At 46.3% G+C, this 15,912-nt stretch overlaps 1 non-coding gene across 1 annotated transcript; it reads right to left on the reverse strand.

Annotated features, from left to right (window-relative positions):
• Positions 1-14,428: 14,428 nt before the first annotated feature.
• Positions 14,429-14,502, reverse strand: trnan-auu (transfer RNA asparagine (anticodon AUU)). The gene has a single exon. It is a non-coding gene; the product is annotated as a tRNA-Asn (tRNA).
• Between the last annotated feature and the right edge of the window lie 1,410 nt (positions 14,503-15,912).

A 15,912-nucleotide genomic window follows, 5' to 3' on the forward strand; every position in this document is an offset into this window, starting at 1 on the left:
GTCCAACTAATCCATGCTGACTATGTTCTCAAACTGAACTAGTCACACCTGCCTGTGTTTGGCCCATATCCCTCTGAACCTTTCCTATTCATGTACTTATCCAAATGTCTTTTAAATGTTGTTACTTTACCTGCATCCACTACTGTGTCGGGATGTTCATTCCACACACAAACCACTCTCTTTTTTAAAAAAATGCTGCCCCTCAAGTCTTTTTAAAATCTTTCTCCTCTCACCTTCAAAGTTTGCTCTCTAATCTTAAAATCCCCGCATGTGGGGAATGACACCCACCATTCACCTCATCTACCCCCCTCATGATTTTATAAATCTCTAAGGTTACCTCTCAACCTCCTGTGCTGCAGTGAGAAAAGTCCCAGTCTATCCACCTAGATGTAGGTAGATTTAATATCCAGTTATGTAGGGGACTTTGGTGGAAACTGGGAATTCATTGCACTGTAGGGATGAAACCCTACACTATCCAGACATTTCTGCTGGTGGATGAGACGAGGCCACATAATTTGGAGGACTGGATTTTGGACAGAGATGAGGAGGAACTATTTTTCCTGGATAGTAGTCAATCTATGGAATTCTCTGCCCTAGGAAGCAGTAGAGACAGCCTCATTAAGTGTATTGAAGACACAGTTGGTTAGGTTTTTACATGGTAGGTTAATTAAGAATAGTTGGATAATGCAGGGAGGAGGAGCTGAGACGATAGATAGTTTTACCATTATCTTAATGAATGGCGGATCAGGCTGGATGGGCCAAATGGCTTACTCCTGCTTGTATTACTATGAAACTATAACCCTGCCTTTCCCATGACTAACCCAGCTAACCTGCACATCCCTGGACATGATGGGCAATTTAGCCTGGTCAATCCAAATCAAGACTGGTGAGCAATGTATTGATGTGGGAAATTAACATCTGAGAATGATAGAAAGGGACAAGGAGAGTAAATATACCAGCAATCAAAACTGGATTCTGAATGATCACAAAAATGGAAACAAAAAGTGGTGTTTCAACATGTGTGTTGCACTGTAACAAAAGTAAATGAATTGTCTGCACACATTGAAGAGAATAATTATGATCTGAGGCTCCTCACAGAAACATGGCTTCAGGATGACAAGGATTGGATCCTGAATATCGAGGGGGTAGTCAAATGGGAAGCTCGGTAAAGGTAGAGGGTTGCCATGGCTAATCAAAGCACTGACCACAGGGTAGTCTGGTGTCCGCTCTGATTTCAGGTCCTCATTTCTCTGTCCTCTGATCTCCCTGTTCCCACAGAATAAGATGTCAATCTGTTCTCAGCTCTACTGGATTTCTGCTGAAGCTTTTACCCCCACCCCCTCTTTTTTTACACCTTCTGGAACAATAAATTATTCAATCAGTCAATCAAAGTCCAATGCACAATCTCCCAGTCTCTCAACCAACCAGACACAAAAGTATAGTCATAGCAGGGAATCAGACAAGAAAAAATGAAACAACAACAACATGAGAAATAAATAGGTGCTAGTGCTTAATGTCTGTTCATTAGGAAGCAAACCAGAAATAGGGCTCTCCCAGGATTCTGATTGTGCCCAACTTGAGGATCCTCTCTCCCTTACATCTAACTGTTAGTACCCAGCTATGATTGACAATATTTTCACCAGAAATGAAGCATCTTATCAAATAGAGATAGACATGTACTGCACGGAAGCAGACTTTCTTTCTCTCATGCGCGCATACACACAGAAGTCCATGGGGGTGAATTTTTATTTGCAAATACATCCTATTTTGCTTAAAAATGCACAATCTGCTGGCAGTCAATACATATAATATTTTGTAAATTTGACTTTGGAAATAGAATCAGTTTGATTCAAGGTTTGGACTCTGACCTCACACATTGTATGCATTGTCTGAGCTGAGATGTCATCTTTTGTTACAAAACCTTAAGTTATGTTGAGAAGTGCCTTACAGGAAGTTGGAGATTTACATATTAATGATGCCTGCAACCCATTTGAAAACATGAAAGACTTAATAATCCAGGTTTGTTCAATATATCATTGCAGTGTCCTGCCACTGAAATGTTTTTCCATAAATTCTGACCCTTATGATCTTATTCTTCACAACCACTTGATGAAAGAGTTTCGTGCCGAAAGCCAGTGCTTCCAAATAGCTTGGTGTTATGTGATTTTTAACTTTGTCCAGGTTAGGGTGGATTGGCCATGCTCAAATTACCCATAGTGCCCAGGGATGTCCAGGTAAGGTGCATTAGTCAGGGATGAATGTAGAGAAATGGGGGTAGGGAAGTTACTTTCTGGAGGGTCGGGTGGACTCATTGGGTCGAGTAACCTGCTTCCACACTCTGGGGATTCTCTGAAGAGAAGAGAGATTTCTGCAAACTATGCAGGGCAGCACAGGTGTCTCCATGTGAGTTTGTGCATGAGTGTGTTTTTGCATGTGTGCTTGCTTGGTGAAGTGAGTGTTATGGAGTATCAGCCTGTGCGAGGGGGAGTATTGGGGATGTGTATGTGTCAGAGAGTATGTGCATAAGAGAGGTGTGGATAAAAGCCAGGGGTTGCATTTTGCGAAAACAAGGAAGGGCAAGAGGGTCTGTCGAGGCTGACCAGATATCCCAGTCACCACCCATTTTAATTCCTCTTCCCTCTCCCTTTCTGACATGACCAGCTTTGGCCTCCTTCATTACCACAACGATCCAATCCACAACACCTCATCTTCCACATGGAGTTCTCCATCCCCCAACTCCCTTCACGGCCTCTGCCCCTCCCATTCACTCTTCCCTGCCACCAACCAGATTCCTTCCTCCCATCGACCATCAGGTTGTACCCTCTGTCTTCACCAATTCCCACTTCAACACCTTGCTACCGGCACCCCTTTATCTGCATCTTGTCCTACACCCATCCCCCTTCCTGAAGAAACACTTGAAACGTAGACTTCTCCACCTCCTGATGCTTCCTGGCTTGCTGTTTTCTTCCAGCCTTCTGACTGTCTACATTGTCAATCGAGACACAGTCTGTCCCCTCCCTGGATTCACTCGCTTTCCATTCAGTTGCTGCAAGTCAACAATTGAACCCCAGAATGAAAAAAAATTGAAAACGTGGTTGATAAAAGAGAGTATTGTACTCAGATATTGGACAGAGGAAGAAAGTTACAGTCTGGAGTGACGCTCAATCTTCATTCAGAGAGAGGAGCAGCATCTGTAATCAAATAGAGTCATAGATGTATAACTTAGAAAAAGACCCTTCACTCGAACCTGTCCATGCGGAGCAGATATCCTAATCCAATCTAGTCCCACTTGCCAGCACCTGACCCATATCCCTCCAAACCCTTCCTATTCATAAACCCATCCAGATGCCTTTTAAATGTTGCGATTGTATGAGTGTCCACCACTTCCTCTGGCAGCTTACTCCTTAAATGCACCACACTCTGCGTGGGAAAGTTGCCCCTCAGAACTCTTATATGTTTCCCCTCTCACTGAAAACCTATGTCTCTAGTCTCCAGTCTCTTCACCCGCACCCCCCCCCACCCCCCCCCCCCCCCCCCCCCCCCCCACTGACTCTCCAGGGAAACAACCTTGTCTATTTATCCTATCCATGACCTTCATAATTTTATAAATCTCTATAAGGTCACCCCTCAACCTCTGACCCTCCAGAGAAAAAATATCCCTGGCTTCCTCAGCCTCTCCTTGGAGCTGAAAGGGGCAGTACAGAGAGATCTGGGTGTTGTTGTACACCAGTCAATGAAGGCAAGCATGCAGGTACAGCAGGTAGTGAAGAAGGCTAATAGTATGCTGGCCTTCATAATAAGAGGGATTGAGTATAGAAGCAAAGAGGTGCTTCTGCAGCTGTACAGGGTCATGGTGAGACCACACCTGGAGTACTGTGTGCAGTTCTGGTCTCCAAATTTGAGGAAAGACATTCTGGCTATTGAGGGAGTGCAGCGTAGGTTCACGAGGTCAATTCCTGGAATGGCGGGATTACCTCACACTGAACGACTGGAGCGACTGGTCTTGTTTACCCTTGAGTTTAGAAGCCTGAGAGGGGATCTGATTGAGACATATAAGATTATGAAAGGATTGGACACTGGCAGCAGGAAACATGTTTCCGTTGATGGGTGAGTGCCGAACCAGAGGACACAGCTTAAAAATACGGGGTAGACCATTTAGGACAGAGATGAGGAGAAACGTCTTCACCCAGAGAGTGGTGGCTGTGTGGAATGCTCTGCCCCAGAGGGCAGTAGAGGCCCAGTCTCTGGATTCATTTAAGGAAGAGTTGGAGAGAGCTCTCAGAGATAGTGGGATCAAGGGTTATGGAGATAAGGCAGGAAGAGGATACTGATTAGGAATGATCAGCCATGATCATATTGAATGGCGGTGCAGGCTCGAAGGGCTAAATGGCCTACTCCTGCGTCTATTGTCTATTGAAACCCTCCAACTCTGGCAACAGCCTTGTAAATCTTTTCTGATCCTTTTCAAAGTTTCACAACATCTTTCCGATAGAAAGGAGACAAGAAGTGGATGCAGCATTTCAAATGTGGCTTAACCAATGTCCTGCACAGCCAACTCCCAAACTCCCAACTCCCATACTCAATGCTGCGACCAATAATGGAAAGCATACCAAACACTGCCTTCACTATTCTGTCTACCTGAGGCTCCATTTTCAATGAAGTATGAACCTGCACTCCAAGGTCTCTTTATTCTGCAACACTCCCCAGTCAGTCCTGCCTGGATTGCTTGACCAAAATGTATTTCTCTAAATTAAACTCCATCTCCCATTGGCCTATCTGATCAATGCTAATTTATAATGAACTCTTTCTCTCATTCCACAGAAGCTGAAAGTCTCTGTTCCTTCATACCCTCCTTTGATGCTGCCTGACCTGTTGTGCTTTTCCAACACCACATTCTGGACTCTGATCTTCAGCATCTGCAGTCGTAATTTCTCCAACATTTCCAGAGTCTGCCCCGCCCCCCGGATTCCCTCTCTTCCGTTTCAGTTGCTGCAAGTCAACAACTGAAGCCCCGAATGAAAAATAAATGGAAAAAGAGGGTGAGAAAAGAGTGCCATACTCACAGATGTTGGACAAAGGAAGGAAGTTACAGTTTGGGGTGAAGCTCAATCTTCACTTACAGAGAGAGGAACAGCAGCAGCTTCAGAATGACATGGTCCACCTTCCACATTCAGACAGTAAGGGGGCTCTGATTGGCAGGAGGATAAGTTTCCTTCCAGTCCGACAATGCTCTCCATTGGTCCATGAAGATCGTGAGTCGTTTCCGGGGACAGCGCCGAGCATGCAGTTTTTGCTGACACCGGCTAACCCGCACAGACCTTGCTGACACCGAGGAGCATGTGCAGTATGCTCTGGAGATGCTGCTGTTATTGACAGATTTTAAGTGGTCAAATGCCAGTCGGGAAAAGAAAGAGTAGAGCCACAATTTTGTTCTCCTGTAGCTTGACATAACCGTACATGCTCGTCACTATTTCTACGCCGAAGGTCCTCCAGCCTGTGTTTGCCCTGGATCACAGCATCCAGAGCATCTCAACTTCTGCAAATCGAAAGACAATCCCAACCCTTGGAAGAGAAGGGGGAGAAACAGAACAGACTTGAACGTAAAATTATTGTAGTGCGATCACTTCCCTTAAGCATGAATAGAGGTCATCAGCTGTCCGTGAGTTTGTGGCGCAACGGTAGCGCGTCTGACTCCAGATCAGGAGGTTCCTTGTTCAAATCATGTCTGGCTCACTACACTCAACTTCTTGCATTTCAAATCAAGAAATGAGTACGTTCTTTCCGTATATCGGTCGTGTCAAATCTTCTTTTCGGAAACTTTTGATCACACGTGAATCTTTGCTGTCAGTTTGAGTTGTGAACACTGTGTCAGGGAGGTGGTGTGCCCATTGTTTGGGTAAATGCTCAGCTCCCCGCAATGTGAGAAGTCGAACACAAACTGTTCATTACGGTATTTAAACACAGCCGCTTCGTTTAGTTGGTGACAGCGCAGTGTGAATAACATTATACCGATATTTTAACAACATAATCTAGAGATTGCCATCCAGGTTTTAGTCACATCAAACTGCCCCGTAATGATGTTATGGCCTCAGTAAACTATAATAACGTGAAGATCGCTGGGATGATTTTCTATATCCGACTGCAATATAAGCACAGATCATTGTTTCCGGTTTTGGTGGAACAAAAGACGTCGTATTGATGGATAATTACAGTTAGTGCAAACACAGCTAGCTATCGATAAATATTAATCCTGTTCACTTCAATGGCCAAATTTCAATTCAGAAACCAAGTGCACTTGGCTGTTTGTAACAGAGACAACATGACAAAATGCCTCATAGGAGGAGAAATGGGACATTGAGGAGAAGTGAAATGTTTGCTTTTGGTCACCTCCACAATTGTCAGAAAAACAGGTTGAAAGGATTCTTAAAAGGTGGCTGAAGTAGTGGTTTGGCATAACACTTCAGACAGCGCAAAGTGGAAGACCACTTTCTAGTGGAAGAAAAAGACATTCCTTATTTCTGAAAGAACTGGGAAACAGAAGAGGCAATGAAATCTGACTTGGGAGCTATTTCCTATTTGTTGAGGATGTTGCATCATCACAGTCTTGGTTTAGAGCATAAGCTCTTCATCAGGAATAAAGGGTGGCCCAAGGGGGCTGAGAGATAAATGGGAAGGAAGTGGGGCTGGAGGGAAGGCAGCTGGGAGTGCAATAGGTAGATGGAGGTAGGGATTGATGGTGATAGGTCAGAGATGAGGGTGGAGTAAATAGGTGAGAAGCAAGGTGGACAGGTATGACAGGTCAAGAGGTTGGTGTCGAATTGGAAGGTTGGATCTGGGACAAGGTGGGGGAGAGGAAATAATGAAACGGATGAAATCTGCATTGATACCATGTGGTTGGAGGGTCCAAAAGCAGAAGTTGAGGTGTTTTCCTACAAGTGTCAGGTAGCAAGAGTTTGGCAGTGGAGGAGGCCCAGGACTTGCATGTCCTTGGTGGAATGGAAGGGGGAGTTAAAGTGTTCCACCACAGGGCGTGTGTCGGTTAGATTTAGAGTCCTAGAGTTGTTCCCTGAAATGTTCCGCTAGTTGGCGTGCAGTTTCCTCAATGTGGATGAGACCATATTGCGAGCAATGGACATAATCTTATAAATAGATTGCATAAATCTTAGCTTGCCAGAGTTATTTTCTTTAATTAAATTAAAGAATTTTTTTATTCAATTGGATGACTGCATGAAACGGTTTGTTGGTCAGATTTGAATCATCACACCCAAATGAGACGATGCCATGAATATCAGTGAACTGCTCTTTTTGTTAAAAACCACAAGTTCTTGATTTATTTTCACAACTTACTGATATTCACATCTGCACATTCAATGTCAAACTCTGACATCAGAAATGACATGACACCATTAATTTTGACTTACAATATTCAAACAAACAAATTAATAGCACACAGTGAATCGCAAGTCTGATTAATATGAAATTAAATTTGACCAAAAAAATATAAAATCAAGATGGGAGATAAGAAATGGGGTAAGGGCAGAAGGCAAGAAATGCAGCATCATAGAAAGTGCTCCTCCAGAGAGTGCATTTTACCAACTACCACCGCTAAATATAAACACTCTGATATGATCCTCCGTTTTAATGTAAACCATAGCCCCATACAGTAGGTACCATTAAAATGAGTTTAAAATACAAGCCTTGAGCAAATCTTGCTTCCAGCCTTACCCCCCGCTTCTTGGAGCTTGGAACCTCCTCCAGCTCCGGGGGGTTGTTGAACTCCTGGGCTCCAGCGGCCACGCCTCCACTGAAGAAGCTTTGGGAACCAGATGCACAGAACCTTTGTATATGAAAGCAGCTTACAGAGACATTGAGCAATAGCTTCACATGGTTTTTACCCATCGACCTCTGGGTTATCGACCCAGCACACTCACGCAGCACTACTCTACTTCTGTGCTCCCAGCAGCTGGATCGTGGATCAGTTTAAAGTAGGTCCTATATCTCTGATAACATCGGTACACAAGGCAGTGAAGAAAGGTTTCAGCACACTGGCCTTCATCAGTTAGGGAATTGAGTACAAATGTTGGCAAGTTATGTTGTAGTTATACAGGACGTTGATGAGGCTGCACCTGGAATATTGTGATCAGTTTTGGTCCCCTTGGTGTTCTGACTTGTGACTTCTTCAACTCTGGGTTTGTGTTGAACTTGATGGGATACTTTGTCCAACTCAGCATGTTTAAACAGTATCTCTCAGAGGGATTCATCTGAAACTTTTCAGGAGGTGAGCTCAACAAGATTGAACTATTCAAAGTTACTTGGACTCTATTTGAAACTTACATCAGGACCATGAGTCAGAGACACGTACAGCATGGAAACAGACCCTTCGGTCCAACTTGTCCATGCTGACCTGATATCCTAAATTAATCCACTCCCATTTGACAGCACCTGACCCATATACTCTGGCAGCTCATTTCATATATGTACCACCCTCTGCATGAAGAAGTTGTCCCTTTAATATATTTCGCCTCTTACCCTAAACTTATGCCCTCTCGTTCTGGACTCCCCCACCCCAAGGAGAGGACTTTGTCTATTACACTGTCCATGCCCCTCATGATTGAAAAACCGCTATTAGGTCACCTCTCTGCCTCCGATGCTCCAGTGAAAACAGCCCCACGCTATTCAGCCTCTCCCTGTAGCTCAAACCCTCCAACCCCCAGCAACATTCCTGTGAATCGTTTCTCATGGAGAAGTCAACGTTTCAGTCCTGAAGAAGGGTTAATACCCAAAATGCTGACTACTCCACATCTGGTGCTGCCTAGCTTGCTGTATTCTCCCAAGCTCCTACTTGCCAACTTCGGGTTGCAATATGTAGTGGCTCAGTGGTAACCACTGCAGCCTCATAGCACCAGGGGCCCAGGTTTGATTCCAGCCTTGGGTGACTATCTGTGAGGAATTTGCACTTTCTCCCAGTGTCTGCGTAGGTTTTCTCTCTGTGATCCTGTTTTCTTCCATAAACCAAAGATGTGCAGGTCATGTGGATGGGCCATGCTTAATTGCCCATCGAGTTAGGTACATTAGTCAGAGGGAAATGGGTCAGGATGGGTTAATCTTCGGGGGGGGGGGGGGGGGGGTCGGTGTGGACTTGTTGGGACGAATGGCCTGTTTCCGCAGTGTAGCTCATCTCATCCAATACTTTTGTTACTAACGAATGGCAGAGTAGGCCGAATGGCCTAACCTCTTCTCCGATGGTCTTGCGGTCTTCGGTTTCTCTGGATCATTTCATTGGCAATGTGCAGTCCCGGGCTCAATGAGCAGCAGTATCCACTGAAGGCAAAGCTCATAGAATCATAGAACTCCCACAATGTGGAAACAAGTCCTTCAGCTGAACACATCTGCACTGATCTTCCGAAGACTAACCCACTCAGATCCATTTTCCTACCCTCCATAACTTGCACACAGACCCCAAGGGTGGAATTATTCCTGGGTTCCTGGTGCCATGAGGCAGCAGTGCTAACCCTGAGCCCCCATGGAGTTGTGATTGTGGGGTGTGGGGGAGGCAATTGCAGTCCAGCAGAAAAGAAAAACAGCCCACCTACTCTCCCACTGCACCCACTGTCAGAACTGGCAGGAGGTTCAGTCCTGGGAGGTGACCGAAGGCAGCGTCACCGGTGGGATCTGATTGCTGGGAGCGCTGGTGCCTCCGCTGGTGCTTCCGCAAGTTGTACGAAAACATGAACCTCTTCCCACACTCGGGCCAGCTGGAGGGCATCTCCCTGGTGTGGGCACATTGGTGCTTCAGTAGGGTGGAGGAATTGCTGAAGGCCTTCCCGCACTTAGGGCAGCAGAATGGCCTCCCCCCTCCTCCACTGTCCCCCCCCCCCCCCCACCAAAATCCCCGTGTGGTCCAGCTGGTGATTCAGCAGTGTGGAGGAGCAGGTAAAGACCTTCCCACATTCGGCGCAGGAGAACGGTTTCTCCCCGGTGTGGATGGACAGGTGCCTCAGCAGGGCAGAGGAATTGCTGAAGGCCTTCCTGCACATACGGCAACTGAATGACCTCTCCACCATGTGGACACACCAATGGGCCAGCAGGTCGGAGGAAAGTGCAAAGCCCCTCCTGCAGTTGGGGCAGAAGAACGGCCTCTCAGTATGGACCCACTGGTGTCTCAGCAGGTGGGAAGACCTGCTGAAGGCCATCTTGCACTTGGGGCCGGAGAACAGCCTTCCCCGGTGTGGGCCAACTGGTGCGTCAGCAGGGCAGCAGAATCATTGAAGGCCTTCCCATACTCGGGCAGCAGAAGGGCCGCTTCCCCTCTGTGGACCTATTGGTGCTTCAGAACCCTTTCAAATCTCACAATATCCTTGTGATGGGAGGGAGACCAGAATTGCACGCAATATTCTAAAAGTAGTCCAACCAATGTCCTGTACAACCACAACATAACTTCCCAACTCCAATACTCAGTCAGAGGATTGGGAAAGCTTTCAAAACCCACAAAAAACAAAGAGGAAAGAATGGAGGTTCAAACCGAATTTTTGAGAGTCAGCTTGAAAGCATCAATGAGAAATCGGCGGAATGGGTTTATTGGGGACACGTTCTCCCTCAATGCACCATATACTTATTTCTCTTGAGCTCTTCGTAGTTTCTCTGTGCTGCAGTATGTAGTGGCTCGTTGAAATAATCTCCTGATGCAGCTTCTTTTGTGGGTGTTGGGATGATTGCTTCTGTGGTTAAGTATTTGGTTTGTGTATGTTGTTTTTCTGTAGATGCCAGTTTGAAGTTCCCCATTGACTGTTCGCTCTACTGTGACATCTAAGAATGGCAGTTTATTGTTGTTCTCCTCTTTTTCAAACAAGGAGCCCCCCTCAGGCCATAGTCTCACTACTTGGAACACCAATATACAGACTAGTCAAAGGCCTCCACTGAGGACTAAAACACCAAGTCGAAGATTCATGCCACTCCATTTACTCCATCCAAGAATTCCTGAACACCAAAGACACGAAGATAGAAGAGGATGGAATAATGTTGTCCTTTGACATAACAGCCCTGTTCACATCCATTAACATCAACGTGACCAAAGAAAACTGAAGACACTACTCGAAGAACTAAAGACAAAAACACAGCACCAACTTCATCAGCAAAGATAGCACTGTCAACCTCGTGGTTACCACCCACTTTATATTCAGTAACAAGCCCTACAAATAAATCAACGAAATACCGATGAAACACTTCTGTCATCAAAAAATGAAACAAATTAGAGGAAACGTACAACACCATCAACAATCTCCTTACTGGCATAAAATTCACAAAAGAGGAGAACAACAACAAAGTGCCATTTCTAGATGTCACAGTAGAGCGAACAGTCAATGGTAAAATCAAAACAGCGTCTAGAGGAAAACACCACACGCGAACCAAGTATTTTGCTACAGAAGTAATCATCCCTACGCATACAAACAAATTTGAACGAGGGTACTATTTCAACGAAACACGACACACTGTAGCACCCAGTCACTACGAAGACAAATAAGTAACTGTCCAGCGCTTTTAAGGAAAATGGATAGCCATGCAACACACTGAAAATTGATTCCCTGACCGGGAATCGAACCCGGGCCGCAACTGTGAAAGCGCCGAATCCTAACCACTAGACCACCAGGGATAGACGGGAGAAGTTTGACAGCTCTCCTGAAAATTGCTTTCCTGCCCGGAAGTCGAACCCGGGTCACGGAAGGAAGAAGGCGAACACCAATGTCATTTCGTGTATCCATTGCTCCCGATGCGGTCTCCTCTACATTGGGGAGACTGGAGTCCCGTCGCAGAGTCAAGTCACAGCGTTTGAGGGCACGGTGGCACAGTGGTTAGCACTGCTGCCTCACAGCGCCAGAGACCCGGGTTCAATTCCCGCCTCAGGCGACTCTCTGTGTGGAGTTTGCACATTCTCCCCGTGTCTGCGTGGGTTTCCTCTGGGTGCTCCGGTTTCCTCCCACACTCCAAAGATGTGCAGGTCAGGTTAATTGGCCGTGCTAAATTGCCCGTAGTGTTAGGTAAGGGTATGGGTGGGTTGCGCTTCGGCGGGGCGGTGTGGACTTGTTGGGCCGAAGGGCCTGTTTCCACACTGTAAGTAATCTAATCTAATCTCCAGGACACCCGCAACAATCAGCGCCCTGTGGCCCAACATTTCAACCTCCCCTCCCACTCTGCCAGGGACATGAAGGACCTAGGCCTCCTCCATCGCCGCTCCCTCCCCACCCGATGCCTGGAGGAAGAACTTCTGCCTCGGATACATTCATCCCCAGGACATCGATGTGGTCTGCACCAGTTTCCTCATTTCCCCTCCCCCCACCTTACCTCAGTTCCAACCTTCCAGCTCAGCGCTGTCCTCATGACCTGTCCTACCTGCCAATCTCCCGCACCACCCTGCTCTCTGATATGTCACCTCCATCCCCACCCCCATTCACCTATTGTACTTTTTGCTACCTTTGGCCCAGCACACCCCACCCCTAATTTATCTCTCCACCCTGGAGGGGTCCTGCCTCTATTCCTGATGAAGGGCTTTTGCCCGAAACATCGATTTTCCTGCTCCTCGGAAGCTGTCTGACCTGCTGTGCTTTTCCAGCACCACTCTGATCTAAACTCTGGTTTCCAGCATCTGCAGTCCTCACTTTTGCCTACCCAATAAACCTAGTGTGCCGATTTCACATCAACAAACTGACACAAGCAGACACAACGTCTGCAGAAACCTTAGCCACATTACTTTACATTAAAGACATCTGAGAAATGATGTCCAGACAACTCAACCCTCTCAGCATCATGGTCGCCCACAAACCTCCCAACACACTTAAACAGCGGCTAATGAACCTGAAAAACCCGATACAAACAACCAGCAAACGAATGTAATTTACAAAATACCATACAAGGAAATATATACATGAACTCTGCCACACAGTTCTCTGTAGCAAGAAATGCTGGGATGAGAAAAGGAAGATTTTTTTTAGCCAAAACGAATCGGCCCTGACTGGACAGCCATTTAAAATCAACGCTGTCAGCCCAGGATGGAAGACCCGAAGGGATGTACAGTTTTCTTATTTCCTGAAGATTTACAAAGCTGAGACTGGGTTTTGGTGTTTGTTCCCTTTCCACTCCCAAGAGCCGCAGTGGTTGGGGCGGTGAGTTGGGGAAAGTGAAATGTGCCCATGAGCAGCGTGTGGGACTATTTCAGCTTCCCCTCCTCTGACAGCGCTGTGACTTGACTCTGATGTTCTCAGGGACACTTACTGACGCGACACAGTGAAAAGAGTCTCATTCCCGCAGTTCGGGAATTCAAACCGTATGCCGGCTTCAGGACAATGAGAAAGATTAATTGGGGTGTGTGAAGAAGCTGTGAGCTGCATTTCAAACAGGTAGGTGGAGTCAGATGCGTCATCCATTGCGCCCCTGGCCCTGTGCGGACCTGACGCCACCATGCTGCAGAGTTCTGACGTTAACACGGACATGCGCAGCAATGGGAACATTCACAAGAGGAACAGCCAAAGATAATCACCGTCACTGCTTCCCTTCCATCGTCCCAACTTTGTGAAGCAGTATCTTTCACTGGCAAATAAAACACCTTTGTCCTCAGGTGCCTGCTTAACGTCGATTACGACTTCACGCCCCTCACTGTTCGATCTCATTTCCAAACTCTTGGCTCATCGCCTCATTAGCAGCTCTGTGGGTATCTGCTTGTTCCACCCTGACAGGCAGTGGGCTACAAATTCCCGACCAGTCCCAATGTGATTGAAATACTTCAACCCCTCCACTGATTTGCATCTTTAAAAAAACCGTGGAGCAATCTCCCTTTCTTTTTGACGTCGTTTCTCAACTGTAGTCGGCAGGGTTCACACCTGCGTGGGGGAACCGCAATGGATTTCATGTCCATCGCATTCACCACTCGGCCCATCAATACAGAACCACACTGACATCTTCATTTCCCAGATCTCTCTGCCTGTGGAGCTGACAAAAAGTGAATCCTTGCAGAGTTTGTTTGAATTCAATCACTTCTCAGGTTTCGAAAGGGTTAAATATCTGCAAATGGCGAGTCTGCGTGTTTCATCCCGGTAAATGAAATGGACGTTCAGTTAAAAACAAAAACAGAAATTGCAGGAGCAACTCCGCAGGTCAGGCAGCATCTGTGGAAAGAGAATCAGAGACAACATTTCAGAACTCGTTTTTTACCTCATCCAGGTCCAGCCAAACCTGCTGAGTTTCTCCAGCAGTTTCCCTTTCTGTCTCGATTTCTCAGCATCCGCAGTCATTTATGTTAGAAATTCAATCAATTCAGAAACCCCTTTGTGCTGCCTCAGTGGAATAGATTTCCGTTTGGGAAACATTTTCCTGACTCCATTAAAAACGTGCACTTTCGCAGCCAAGAAAGCGGTAAGAGCGAGAACTAGGAACACGCCGTCCCTGGGTGGTCTCGAACCACCAACCTTTCGGTTAATAGCCGAACTCGCTGACCAATTGCGCCACAGTGACAGGTGCAAGAGCTGCTTGCACAGTGTCTTTGAGGAACCTACTAATCAATTCATAATTCAACCCGCCCCGCCCAAAATTACCATTGTCTTCTATCAGTTTTACTTTCCATAATAAAGCCTTGGACATTCATTCTGGAGACATGGGGACAGCCTGATCCCACCATCTGCAGGTACATCCATGTCACGAGGAACGAGCTCTCCACCACCGGGGGCATCGCCCTCCGAGCCTTTCAGTGTTTTGCCTCTTCCTGAATTTTCTCATTGGCGCCGAGCCGAGAAGGGGTTTGAATTCCTGATGTGCAGAGAATTCTTTCAATGTCTCGGGTCAGTTCAGGTCCCGAGAATATCAGAGTCAATCAGCCTCTTAAACAAGGGGATGGTGTCTGGACTGTCTCTGCTCAGTCCGTCAGTTCATCCTTCATTCTCCTCTGATTCCACTTCCCAAAGAGTTTCGAAAGATTCACAAAGCTGGAGACTGGGATTTGTGTTTTACTTCCTGAACATTTTTTCCACCTGCTAACTGACGATATTTTGACAAAACCTCTTCCCCATTGTAACATTTGCATCATGTCCAGGGATGAGCAATTTCCAATCCCAAGTTTGGGAATGTTCTCTTTGGAGCAAAGAAGGTTAACTGGAGAATTCCAGGGGCTGTTGGCAATGATGGGAGAAGACGTGGTGTGAATGGGCAGGTTAATGATCAGAAGAACCTTTTGCCACTGACTAGGGTCAGTTACCAGAGGACAGGGATTGAAGTTCTTTAATGGAAAGCAGCATTTGTGTCGAACAAACACAGCGAATACTGCAGAAAGCCAACGGGTCGAGCAGCATCCGTGGAAAGGGAAACAGAGCCGACGTTTTGAGTGTGCTACGGTTTTTGTTCAGAACTCAGTCTTTTGCCTCTTCCCGAAGTTGGTCCAGGTCTGTGTCTCAATTGGCAAACACATGGCAAGTGCAGTTCCGCAATGTGAAGTTATAGCCTTTGCTGTTTAAAAAAAAAGCAGTGCATTGTTAAAATGATTATATATTGGAATGTGGAGAAAGTGAGGACTAGAGGTGAAAGTCGAAAAATGTGGCACTGGAAAAGCACAACAGCTCAGGCAGCATCTGAGGAACAGGACAGTGAACGTTTCGGGCACAAGTCCTTCATCAGGAATGATGTATGGATGTACTAAGGGGTCTCAGAGTCCCTCCACACCAGTCAATGCCAGCTGTCGGGCAGATGCAGCAGGCAATGAGCAAGGCAAATGATATATTACGAAGAGGAATTGACTTCAGAAGTGGGGTCATTGAACATATTCAAGGCGAAGTTCATCTGAGTTTTGAACACCAAAGAAGTGGATGCTTATAGGGGGAGGTAAGAAAATGGTTTTAAGACCAGTACAGATCAGTCACAGAGTCAGACAGTACT

This window comes from Chiloscyllium punctatum, chromosome 36 (genome assembly GCF_047496795.1).
Source record: "Chiloscyllium punctatum isolate Juve2018m chromosome 36, sChiPun1.3, whole genome shotgun sequence".
NCBI lineage: Eukaryota > Metazoa > Chordata > Chondrichthyes > Orectolobiformes > Hemiscylliidae > Chiloscyllium > Chiloscyllium punctatum.